The following is a 14,085-nucleotide window of genomic DNA, read 5'->3' as shown; positions in this document are numbered from 1 at the left end:
ACCATGTGCAACTACACTGTTTCACTGTGTTGTGTATTCCAAAGCTGAAATGAGGCCTCAGGAATCTGAATTAGTCAAATGAAGTGGGTATCTTGGTCATGGGAGTGTGTTGTGTCCTGGCACAACTCTCCTAAAAATTACATTCATCAGCTATTCATTTATTTTGCTTTGATAGGAAACACAGTTGTTGCTTTATGTTCACAGGCAATGTTTTTTTCCAGTGATGATAGTTACTTTCACAAAGTGACACTGGAGTTTTGCATCTTAAGTCATATGTGTGGTTTGGTTTAGGCCACAAAAGCTCTTTTGGCAAAGTTAGAGAATGATAGTGGTTTTGGTTAAATGTTAATACAGTAAACATGTCCTGCATAAACATAACCATAAAAAAAGTTTAATTATACTTTAGTTGCCATGAACAGATACTGTATTGTATTGCTAGAGCGGATGTTGTAGGAAAACAGATGGAAATCAGTCAGTACATGTTGTGACTTGCTGGATTTGTTAATTAGTAAATTTCCTCATTATGTTTAGAAAAAATGTCCAGGCAGCACTATGTTTCCTTTAAAATGTATTTGCTATTGCAAATTAGTAGTATGTAAATGCAATTTCTAGGACACAGGGTTGTTTAGCAAAAAAAACCCTACGTACAGCTACTTGTAAGTAGCCTACAGTATCCATCCATGAAGCAAATATTCTGGAAGATATCCACTTGATTTGGTTAACTCAGGAAACTGAAGCCTCATATTAGCTCCAGTTGAACTTTGGACTGCATTTTTGTATGAAAATAGCACTGTGAATTTTGTCCTCTATCTTTTACAGTGGAGTCGTGCTTGGAAGGGATCACTTCACGACTAGTATGGACAGTGGGAATTATTACAGTTAGTCATAACCAGTAAGTCTTAGAAAATGTATATAGGCAATAGACAATATTGTTTTAGGTCAAGATCATTTATGATAATACTTGTTAAGTCAATTTTTTACAGTGTACCATGCTCCCTCTGGGTGGGACTCCTGCATCATGACCTTATCATGTCAGTCGTCGTCTCATGGTACCTTAATGGATGGTTGTATTTCCTTGCAGACCTGTAGGAGAGAACAAGTGACCACCCCTGGAGCCTGTGATGTTGATATTTCAACCCAGCTTACTCTCTCTCTCCCTCTCACTCTCTTCCTTTCACTCGCCCTCTCGCCTGGCATGTTGTGCGAAGGCAGGAAGGAGAGGGATTCACCGGTGGCTCATTAAAAGCCATTAAGGAGCAGCACACAGACAGGATATGGGTAGTGAATAGAGGAAAGCAGGGCAGGGCTGAGGACACTGTTACTCTCGCAACCTACCCACCCCCTTCACTGCCTCCTCTCCCCTCCATCACACACACACACTCACACATTGTTATCTTCTCCACACAGCACTTCCTATGGCCCCACACATATTCCAACAAGCCTCTGCACTTAGCTCTGCCAACTCATGTCTCACACCCCTCTGACCTGAGTCTGTGACGAACAGGCCCCACGATAACACGTTTTTCACTCTGTTTCTTTCACTATCTCTTTGTCTGACACCTTATCTCTCATACGCTCCCTTTGTTTGTACATCTCTTTGCCCTTTCTCACCTTGGACTCTCCGTCTCGTTTGATAGTGGCCATCTCTTTTGGCACAATGTGTACAGTGATGGACCGGAAAAGCCTCAATAAAAGCAGTACACAGGCTGGCGTACTGTCTGGGGCCTGTGGGTCACAGAGTTGTTAAAAAAAGAGGTCTGTCAGGTTGGGATCGTGGCCCTGTGGCGTCAAACAGAAGCTCCACCTGAACGTGACCTGAGGCCTGGGAGGGTAGAGACAGGCATTATCAGTAGTCCTGACTGGGAATGATAAATCAAGAGGATCGTCCTCTGGAGAAATCTGTGGTGAAACGCGTATGATGCTTCAGTGATTTTCCACATAACCTTGTCAAGAGAGCTTGTGTGTTTTTCATATGCAGCAACAAATAAAATTGCTGTACAACCCAAAACCTTTGTGTTTTAGGACTGGATAACTTATTTTACTCTAATCTGCTTCTTACTCTACCCAACAGGGTCCCGCATGAACACATTGTCACATTGTATTGTATTATACTATATCTGCCAAAGTGAGAGTGATGTAGTTCATTTCACATGAGAGATTTCTATAGTTGTGTTTTGACTTCGCTTTCATGGGTTTATTGGAAAAAAGTATTTCCACAGAGGATCAGAATGTAGCAATATAGAATCTGATAACAGTTGTTTGCTTAGATTGCCAGAGAGATACCACTGTCATTCAAATCTGATTCAACCATAGTGCTGACAAAGCAGATCAGTTGTGTTTTTTTTTTTTTACTTTAAAGTCCCCCTCCACTTAAAAATTTGTCTTGTTATTGTTACTTTAGTTGGAAGTTTGAGCTTTGCACAATGATGTATGTGCAGAGTTTAACACTAGGAGGTTGTTTTTATATTCTGAAGGTTTCTGTGCTCACTTAAAGGGTAAAGGTTTTCCCTTTTCTATATTTTTCTTATTGTTAACAAATCTTATGTGCCGAGCAAAACCAACAATGAACTGATCCTACTTATAAGTATTAGTGTATCCAAAGCCGGATATATCTTATTCCTCTGTGCCGTAGACCTTTGCTGTTGTCCAAAAACGATTAAAAACACATCAATGAGCTTCACTGTTGCACCGGATGAAATGTTCCTTCACCCCAAAGATTATTGTGTTAGTTTGTTTAGAAATTGCTCCAAAGACTAATTACAGTGATGACATTTTTAGTCTCCAGACAGTTGTTCTGTGTAAGGCAAACACCATCCGTTTACAGTTCTTTGCTAGCTTTGTGTGCTGCATATCACAACCTATTGACTTTGTACTTTGTATTTCTTTGAGAAATTAACAATGTAGTACAAAGAATGGACTTTTAGCAGGAGTAGGAGACATTTTACATCCAGCAGTTAAATTTTGTAAACAAAAAATATTAGCATATTCGCACACAAAAAATATTTTCATAGATTGTGTTGTTTTCAATGAAGGAAATGGAGTAGATTTGCTTTTACGAATTGTTAAATAGTTAACTGAACCCTTTTTTGGTGGAAAAACCAGAGCAGATGCAAATTATTATCCAAAGCAGACTCTGGACGGGATCTTTAATTTTGCTTATTTAGTCTCAAATTCTTGATGATATAGACTAATACTTAGAATACAAGACCAAGAATGGGAGTGCTTTTACAGTGGAAATATGATCATATTGCCAGGGCAAGAGTGTGGGTTTCCTTAAACCTTTCCTCAAGTATTCGCAATTTCCTCCTTAATTTCAAGGCACACTCTTCAAATTGTGTCCAAAACATTCTTTTGTTTTAGTTTGACGGAAATCTGAGGGCGCAGCTCCTCTTGCTCCTCCTGCATGCTGTAATGCATCGGTCATGTTCCCTCTCTGTAAATTTACCCTAACCTCCTGGCCTCTAAGTTTTTTTTTCAGCTGGGTCTTCACCCTTGAAAATGTCAATGTTAAGGGCGAAATCAAAGTTAAAGTCAATGTCATTTAACGTTTTCTTCCTTTTAAAAAACATTAACAGTGAGTTCAGGCAGAAACATGGGTTCTGGAGGTGCTATAGTGCAATCAAGGAAAGTGTCTTTAATGTGTTACCACAGGAGAGCATATTGGACTAATCACAAGGTCACTTACATAATGAAACACCTTCTATTGTCTTCACTTTCCATGTCTTTCTTTGTCAACCACATTATTGCACTGAGTCACTGACATGCTGTAGTGTTCAACTCCTCATTCAAGTAATTAGAAAGTCTGAGGACTCCAAGTCACTTGACACCATTGACCCTGTTAGTGTTTCGAAACTCTTCTGTTACACTTCACTACAACACTGAGTTGAGAATCACACTGGCACTGTTTAGACAAAAAAAAAAGAAAAAAAAAGCTGGCTGTGGTGAGTAGTGGAATGGCAGAGTTGTCCCTTGCCAAAGACAAATATAAATATAGCAGTGTCATTATCTGCAGCAGTTAACCGGGATCATTTTTCTCTCCTGCTTGCACGTGCTGCTTCCAGGTGTTGCCATAGAGAGTAATCCTGTTTTCTCAACTGTGCTGCTCTCGCTGACAGAAGTTCCACACTGGAGTTTGCAGGGTTTAGGAAAATCAAATGGAAGGCAATCACTCCGCTTTGACAAGCCAAACTCTGTGCTGATTGCCTAGGTGCAGAATGTAAGAGCTACTCTGTGTTCACACATAGGGCAGGTGTGTAAGGTGTAATATGCAATAAATGCATATTTCTTTAATACAGTTTGGGATGTTCATCGATTTAAAGTTGAAATACTCCCAATAAAAATGCATGCACAAAAAATGACAATACAATTACTTTCACATGTGATTTTTTAATACAAATTGGACCAGTAGTATCTGAACACTGGGGAAAGAAAAGAAAAACACAACAGTGAGTCACACAAGGAAATTCCTCTTCGATTGCCTGCCTCCAAGGAGGTCAGAGTATATGCTTGGCAACACACCAGAGTCCCGACAACTGGTATAATGATCCAGATACTTTAAGAGTTTAGATGCTTGCTGCCACAAAAGACCCTTGGTCTTTGAGTTGTAATCACTTGTCTAATCTGCTATATTCCAAAAAAGTGGTATAATGTCTCAGACAGTCTCACACACAAGAACATATAGTAAATGTAATGCAAATGTTAAATTGTTACTGTGATTTCATGTAGATTATTACAAACTTTATTGGGAAAAATGCTCTGAATAATATGATCCTGGACTGTAGACATGTGAACATGGGCTGCAGCTGGATGCCAAATGCAATGAAAATCTTTTGAATAGGATGACCACAACAAGATTGCAGCATGGAGAGACAATACAGACACCATCCACGGAGCATTTCTCACCACGATGACCACAATCGTCTCAATATGTGATAAGTTTGTCTCCTGTCATTGTCTCATTTCCTGCTCTTAAAATGAGAAACCATGTTTCCTTTTATCCACTACTTTTATGGCAACCGCTAACAAACGACTGGACGTGGATACTCATTCCAAAGCTATTTGTCAAATGACTAAATCAATGCAATATGTTGCCTTGTCGGTCTGTTTTCAATGTTAGTGGTCTGGGAAATGTTGTCACATGCTCAGACAACATTCCTAGCTACTACTGTATCAGCCCTTACTGGCACAAAAGTTGTGCAAACTGTCCTTTGTTGATGGGCAGGTTTTACTTAATATTCTTACTCTTCATCTTCCGTGCCGATGATAGTCTGACTGCACAAAATCCCCCTCCAGGGGAATACTTCAATCTGTTTGTGGTTTGCAGCTGGATGCAGGTGATGGAGCTCTGCTTGTAGCCTGGGAGACAGCTGTGTGAGTGGGCCTGGAGTACATATGAGGCCAACAGGCTGTCTTCAAACGCCTGTAAGAAAACCCTCTAAGGTGAGTGAGCAGTTTTTTAAAAATAAAGAGTAGTAATGACATAATCAAATATTATTTATCTACACAATTCACAACAATATGTTACCGCGAGAGACAGAATAAATCAAAATTAGATCAGACAGCAACTGCAAAAAAGTAAGACCCATACATTAAGAAAATGCTCATTAAAGAATAGATGGATTAGACCTGATTAAAACCTCTACAATGTAAACACATTTAAGTGAATAAAAATCTAAGGTTGAGACTGCAAATTGCCACGAGGTCTTCAATTAAGCAAAACAAACTGTAGATTGTCCGTAACTTGTTTCCTGAGTTGCTTTGATTCGGTCTGTTAATTTGGAAGGAAATCCATTTGCTAATTGATTGGTGCATATTTTGAAACAAAGCTGCTGATTGGTTTACTCATGGCCTGATTGCTATTTATGTTAGAGTTTCAACCGCTTCCTGTTGGGGCGCTCAAATCATGGAAAAGCAGGGGTTCACTCCACAAATGGTCATTTACAGTGTTTTAATCAGAATCGAGACAATTTTACTGCTGCCACCTAGAGAGTCAATCAAACTATTTACTGTATCTTAAGACAGTCTAGTCACTCAACTTTATAGGTTTCACACTAGTGTTTTCCATGAAAGATGACTATTTTACTTCATGTGTAGTCATAGTCTTTAGCTGCAGACCTGCTTGATATTTGATTAATCTCAAAACCCATACATTGTGAAATATACTGTACATTTAATGTAAGTAATCTGAAATATTAGTTTTATTCCACAATGAAACCTGGAAGCCTGTGTATGTTTTTAATAAAATAGGGTTGGTTGTCTTAATATCTCTCCTTCATATCAGTGACAAAATCAACTTTAACATATGATGTAATGGCAACCAAAAAAACAGCAATGTCAAGACAGAAATCTAGCCCTCGAGCATTACTCAGCACATTCTGCAGGTCCATCTTCAGAGCTCCTGTAGTGCCTCTTTAGCTCCTCCACAGACAGACAGGTGGCAGCAGAGAGCCATGAGGCCAGAGCAGCTGATGCCCAAGGGTCTACTGGAACACAATTAAAATGTATGTGTCTTTTATTCCATGCCAGCTCCATCTTTGTGTCACTTCTCAGAATGTCCAGATTTCAGAAGGTAGCCACTTCACTTCAGCAACAGCAGTAGTGACATGTAAAGAAAAAGAAATGCAGGCTAGAAAAGATGAGGACACCAGGGTGTTGGTGGAGGGATTCAGGCCTGGGGACACATGGTAAGTAATTTGAACATTTCCTTTTTATCATTTGTACTTATAAAAGCCTTTCACACATTATGTGGAAAGGGAATGCAAGCAGAATAAGCATCTATGCAAGATTATATAAGAAAAATGAGCTAAAAGCGGGAAATATTGGAATTCAGGGGTTGAGAGAAGAGTGATAAGAGGAGATAAGGAAAGAAATCATTTTTGTACATTTTTGCATACTTGTTTGTTGAAAAATGTACCCAATCAAAACATCAACCTCTGATTTCTCTTCTCTTTGTGTCTCAGCTACACCAGTGACACTGCAAATGTTTTGTCAGGATTCTTGTGTGGTGTCAGCATTTTGGCACAGGGGAGTGATTTAAGGGGGCATGGCGTGCTTGTTATGCCCCCACGCTTGACTGTTCCAGTCTGCCCTCAGAGTGTGTGCAAACAAATAAAGCACTGGGGCCTTTTTAATTAGCTCCAGGGCAAAGATTGACAGCTTGCAGAGGTAGAGATAGCACAGTAATCAGCTATTACCCTAAATATTTGGTGCGTTGCACAGTCAAAACCATAAGTGTGGAATCTCTGTAGGCACATAAGTGGGTGGAAAATTGAAAACAAGTCATAATGTTGTTAAAGTCACATATAGTAAGTTATAAGGATCAAACAGAACTTGTATTACAACTATTTTGAGAGCAGCACTGTTGACAAGACAGTAATTTACGAAAGGCATGAAAAGCTTTTTTTTAAGGTTGTAACCTTTCTTATTACCAATTTAATGAGTAGATCCGGTGCTTTAAAACGCTTTATTGTGTCACAGAACATTGGCATCGCTCACCCAAACAGGGACACCTTGAAACAATGTTGATGTTGACCTTAAGGTTTTAAAGGTCAGCCTAAATCACTAAGCTACAACAGAGCTCATCAGGGGTGTTTCATGTCTGTGCGACTGAGCTGTAAATCAAAATGTAAGATCGGGAAAAAACACATACAGTTTGATTTAATAAGATGATTTTTAATATGGTAAGATTTTCTAAACTGATAAAGGATGAAAATATAGTTTAATCATCCCTCTTCATTCAAATCAGGAAATTTGATGTCAAACCTCAACCTATAAAATTCATTTAATCAGAAACTAAATAGTCAACTATATTAAATGGTAAAACTATGGTTAATAATATGTTGGTCGCTATTCTTCCAAAATATCTTTTTGAAAACACTTGAAAGTGAGTGAATTACTTGCACTGATTGAGACAGTCTGACATTGTTATTTCACTGTCAAACAAATTTTTTAGCTTTTGATCTTAAATTCAGCCACAATAATTGTTTGTCACTGAATCAGTGTAATCTCTCTGTAATGCATATCTTCATAACTTCTTAGAGGTTTATTACACAGACGGTTTTGGCATAGCATCAAAGGCAGGCCGGGGCAGATGAAGAATAGAAATTCCATGACATGTGTTTGATATCACATTTCAGTTCTATGGAAATCCCGCAAACCTTTCCATGAACTACACATTACACTTTCCAATTAATGCCATTGTTTTTTGAATATTCTTTTTTTTTTTTTTTTTTTTTTTTTTAAAGAAATGCGTTAAGGAACTGTTAGTTGTGAGAAAGCTGCTGCTATCATTATTCACTGTCTGCTGATATTGTGTTGTGTTATACTACTGGACAAGTAACAACATGTCCTGATCTTCCCCAATGTTGAATCAATTGGCAAAAGATATATTTAGAGTTGAATTTTGATCATTCAATACATTCAATATATAAGCTTTCTATAGCATGACTGCTCCTCACGTACCCTGATCATGACCCCGGATTTTTTTTTTTCGCGCACGGCCATAAAAGTCATTATTTACAGCGCAACTGTGTGTGAGGGCATATCTGACGCTGATGGGGCTTGTGTTTATTTAATGCCGACTAAATGACGGGGTTCAGGCCTACAGCTTCCTCTGCCCTTTAAATGTAATTATAGGGGGATTCCTTTCCTGCACAGGCGTTTGACAACTTTGTTGATTTTTACTCTGTCATTATACAGTACGCTGATTCACGATGCATTGTAAATATCTACTGAGGTAAATCTAACATTTAACGTTGTTTCTAGTTACATTATCAATTATTTTCCTGTTTCTTCATATAGAAACGTCTTATACAAATTAATGTAAATACTTCTTTTGCATCAGTTATAATAATGAGATTATGATTTGTGACATCAGATTAGGAATTTTACGACAATTGAGGTGGAAATGTGGCATGTTACAGGGTGTGTTGTGAGTGAATACGTCTCTGATGGGAAATAACAAAGATTGTTATTACCGTGACGTAATTGGAGGATGATTTACTGTACGCGAACAATTAAAAACTATAATTTCCTCTCTGACGTGACAATACATAATATACACCCAAAAACATTTCCTTTTACTATAAATAATAACAATTTCATTGAAGTGCCATGAGCCCTGAATGTTTTATAGCTACTTTTCAATATTTAAGATCTTTTATCATAACGTCATACAGGCTAAATCCAGCAAAACACACAAGTTTCAAGACTGGATTTTATTTTATTTTTAAGTTGAAGCTGGGATGGACATATTTAGCAATGATCCTTTTCCATAAAGGTCAGACTTGAATGTTGAATGTGTGTACATATTTTAGAGACGTGCAGCAGGACGCGGATCCAGGATTTTATTTGATCTCTAATTGATCCTGCTCACCTCACTTGTGCAGAAGCCATAAAAGCTTAAGGTGCCTCTGAAACAAAAGCTAATTAGAGAAACTCGGCTCACAATTCAGTTACGTTCAGTTTGTAACTGTTATTCTGTGGAATAAAATCCACAACACATTGCCTACAGCAGCTGGGCACCGGGCATGTAATGAAACAAAGCTGCGTTCAATGGACTGCATTTATATTGTTTAAGAGGTTAATTAAAAATAACTGCAAAAAGTTAAAATACTAATCCATCACTTGTTATCATTGATCAAAATAAATTGATCTTTACAAAAAAAAAATAATAGTAATAGATTTATAGACTATAATTGATAATCATCCTGCGTAATTAAACTGCAGGTCACCACCTTGAAATTCTGATATCCATCATAAAGATAAAACGTTGCAAACAGATAGTTTCAACTATATTTTTGTTTGTTGAACAAAAATAATATAATATCAGTTTGGTTTCCCCTTTAAATAGTTTTATAGTTGGAAAATCTTTCTGCTCTTGTTCTAAAACTTCCCTGATGCTGGATGATGAATAAAATATACAAACCCAGAAAGATGTTTTTATAGCTGCACCATTAAAATACATAATCGAAAATATTCTAGAGGTGTTGTTTATAATTTTATACAAATTCATTCATTCATTCATTAAAATTTATAATAAACAAGACTAAAGTTTGAGCAGTGCTTGTCTAAATGGGATCATGATACTAATGGATGAGAAAGTGCAATTGAAAAATAAATACATAAATACATGATTAGTTATATATATTTTTTGAATATGTAGCTGTTTGCTATATTATAAATAAAAACAAACATTTATTATCTATAAAAACAGGCTTACGCCACATGGGAAAGGACATTTTATACTCAGAAACATAGAAGTTTCAAAACTGTTCACAGTTTCAGAAATAATAACATCTCTCAGCCAGTTGCAAGTGTGTGATATTGTTGCTTTCACTGGGTTTATTTAGTCTGCTGTTCATCCTCAAAGTTTCCTTACTTGTTCTGCAATGCATGGCTGAGAAAGTAAAACACAATATGGCCACAGGAAAAGAAAAAAACCTCCTCATTCAATTAATTATGTTCTTTTCTCACTTATTGTCAGCTGATGAACAAAATCATACACAAAATAAAACAAAAATGATTTACACAAGTACTAACACGTTATAATATTCATTTTATTCAGTGGTGATTTAGAATAAAAAACAGTATTGTGGTGCATGAGAATAATAAAAAATATGAAAACGGAGTTTAAATTAAGATGATAAAATAATAACTTGAAGAATTTTTTTAGGTGGATTTTTGTGATGTTATTTATACAAAATGTAAATTGATGATTTATGTTTCTGTGATTTGCTGTAATGTGATCAAATTGTCCTTTAAATACAGCATTTTTTTCTGACTCTGTTTTCTGTAAAAAAAAACAAACAACCCTGGATGACTGTTAAATGATTAACGTTGTCATGTGAAAGCATTTCACTTTCAAACATTTTCTTTTTTTTGAATGGAAAATAAGAAGTTAATAAAAGTGTTGACATTTTCCTGCCATGTGCTTGTGTGTGAATATGTCTGTGTGTGAGTGTGTGAGTGTGTGTGTGTGTGTGTGTGTGTGTGTGTGTGTGTGTGTGTGTGTTTCCATGCATGTCAGAAAGAATTAGAGAAATGGAGAGTGAGAGGTCGAACTGGGAGTGTCAGTGCGGTTGAATTTACGAGTGTGTAATGAAGCATCTCTGACGTAGACAGACTAAACAGAGACTGTTTCAGCCGCGCACACACACACACACACACATACACACACACACACACACACACACACACACACACACACGCACACACACACACACACACGTCTGTCCTGTTCTGGCCTTGAGAAGATGTCATATGACAATCCAAAGGAAACAAAACACAAACGCAAACTGACAAATAAATAAGATAAATCCTGTAATAAATTACATGTTGTCCAGATATATTGTATGTTCGGGTTTGAGCTGTTATACATGATCTTATAAAAATAGAACTTAACTTATCTCTTAGAGACCAAAAAACCACACACACACACACACAGAAAACACAGAAATGATTGACAGTAATAATAAATGCTTTGCGTAAGAGTACAAAAGTAAATATATCTTTGTTTTTAAGCCAACAGTTACAATAGTAATAGTAAATTGACCATCTCCTTGTCATCTTGAGGCACTGAAGATATCTCATCATCATGGACAATAATTCAGATCTCCTTGTTGGCTTAAACTCTCGTTTCTCTTCCCTCGCTTCAGAAACAGCTGCTTTTTGCCCTTCCACAGGAGAGTGTTGTATTGTTTAGGAAGACCAACTTGAGTATATGGGCATTCTCTGGTAGGAAAATGATTTTATGAACATGTACTTGGTGATATGGGAGATTGGGCTTGGATGAGGTTCTCCACTCCCCCCTCTTCAACTCTGTTTTGACTAGCATGCCATCTCTCTGACTACCAGTGAAGCGCCTACACCCCTGGAGTGGATTCTGAGCATACCAAGGAAGAGATGCCTTTGAAAGGACAGATGTTCCTGGGCTTAACCTGCCTCCTATCCAAACCACTACCCTCCTTCCATTGTATATTTGTTCTTGCTCTATAAATAACTGGCCCGTAAGTTACAGAAAAATGTAACTGATGCGCAGCTGACCTCCGGGCCTCTCATCTTTGAAAGCGAAAGGGACTTTTAAAAGAGGCAAAGCTGAAGAAACGCTAGTTGATACAGTCATGGTAAATGGGTTTGGACTTGGGGACACAGCGGACACACCCATTTTGTCCACATAAGGACCAGTCTAAATGTCTGGACTGGCTCAGCTGTCTTATGTAACAGCAGTGTGTAGTCCTGGCAGATGAGGCGTGATGGGCTTGAGCCAGTTCAGCCACATTATCCAAAAATATACCAGCCACATTCACAGGGGAGTATACACTTATTTCATGTTCTTCCTAAAATTTCACAATTGAAAATGGAGTTTGCTCGCTTGAGAATCTCTATGTTGGTGGCGGGGGAAAAAATATTCTTAATATTCTCAGTTTTCTCCTAAAAACGTCGTGCAAAACCTTAATTTATTTTAAATACTCAAGTTTGAAAAAGAAAAATTAATGCTGGTAAAAAATATTCATTTTTAAAAACTTATTTTCAAGAGTATTTGCCCACTTGCTGTAGCTGAAGGGATGAATGGGTGATTGTTCGAGGGCCCTGTGACGACTCTCCTGGGGCCCATCAATTCACTGAGGCTCCTGGAACATCAGGTCATGTCTAACCCAGCTCTGAAGCTGCAGTCTGGCCTCCCTGCGCTGATTTTGTCCCAGTTAGAGTTTAGGACCTCCAGGGCGCACAGCTGGATCCCTTAAAAAAGCCCAGCTGAATGGTTTTAGAAACACTGCATCTCCTCTTACTCTGCATCACTCCCCACTCTCTCCCCATCCAGCACAGCACAGATATCAGATACTGTGTTTTTTACTTGATATGTTCATCTTTGCTTGCCAAAGCCCCTGGAAACCATATTAAAGTCTGCGTTCCATATTTCTAACCAAATGGCCTCTTCAGTTGAAGAATTTGTCCAAGATTTCCATTATCCCCTCTCTCCTTTGCTTTCCTCTTCTGCTCTTTTTTTTTTTTCTCCACAGCTCTATGTTTTCCTGTCTCTTCCCCACATGCTCACACACATCTTAATTTTCTCCTTTTCTCCCTCCAGCGCTGCTATCGTGTTGTATCAATTACAGCTGACCACCAGTCAGGTGGGTCTGCGGGACATTTTAGATCACGGAGGGCAGCCAGCTTGCTCAGCGCCTCCAGCCTGCTCCCAGACTCCAGTCCCAGGCCCCGCTGAGGCCTTGTCCCAGGCAGGGCAGAGAGACACCTGGCCAAACCACAGAAACACTTCCAGCTGCAGACTGCCTGATGCTCAACACGGAGAGAATTCAGGCCAAAGGTGGAGGAGCTCACCAAGAACTACTGCACTGCCATGGACATTTTCTCTGAATTTCATGATGTTTATTCTAATCATAGTACCAAGCACATGTTCATCTGTGGAGGTAGCAGCAGTGTAAGTCTTAAAGCTCCCGAGTAATTTTGAACAAATGTTTACACTGTGTCCTCCTCACAGTTGAAAACAAAGCAAAGCAAAGAAACATTTTGACAATGTGCTCCTCATAGTGAAAGTAGGAGAGCATAACCGGTGAAAAAAAAGGCAGAGAGAACAACAGCTCCCTTTTCTGTCCGAGCAGTTGACATGAAAGACCACATTATGTCTGAGATTAGAGGCAATTACACTGGGAGTGCGCTTTAAGACCTTTGTTTGCCAACATGACAGGAGGGAGCAGGGCTGTAATTTGATGAGGGGGCAGCGTGAGTGAGAAACTCTACATGGCAAGCTCCCAGCGGAGAGAGGCAAAGAGAAGCCTTTTGTCCTCAGTGTGGACATGGCAGTTGGCAGAAATATGAACGTTTAGAGGGAGATTAATTCAACCAGGGTTCATTAATTAGCAGAGGTGTCTCCATCCCCATCGTCGGCTCTATTGTGTGGCTACCGTTTCGGGCTGAGAGTGAAAAGTGAGTTAAAAGAGACTTTACAGCCTTAGAGGAAATACTTTCATCTTTGCCTTTTGTTCCAAATGACAGTTCAAAAGCAGGCTGTCTATTGTTTGAGCATTTATATTAATTCAAATGACACAATCGTGTTGGTTCATTCAA

This window comes from Thunnus albacares, chromosome 12 (assembly GCF_914725855.1).
Source record: "Thunnus albacares chromosome 12, fThuAlb1.1, whole genome shotgun sequence".
In the NCBI taxonomy this organism is placed as follows: Eukaryota; Metazoa; Chordata; class Actinopteri; order Scombriformes; family Scombridae; genus Thunnus; species Thunnus albacares.
The sequence above is the reverse complement of the archived record's forward strand: the minus strand, read 5'-3'. Positions refer to the sequence as shown.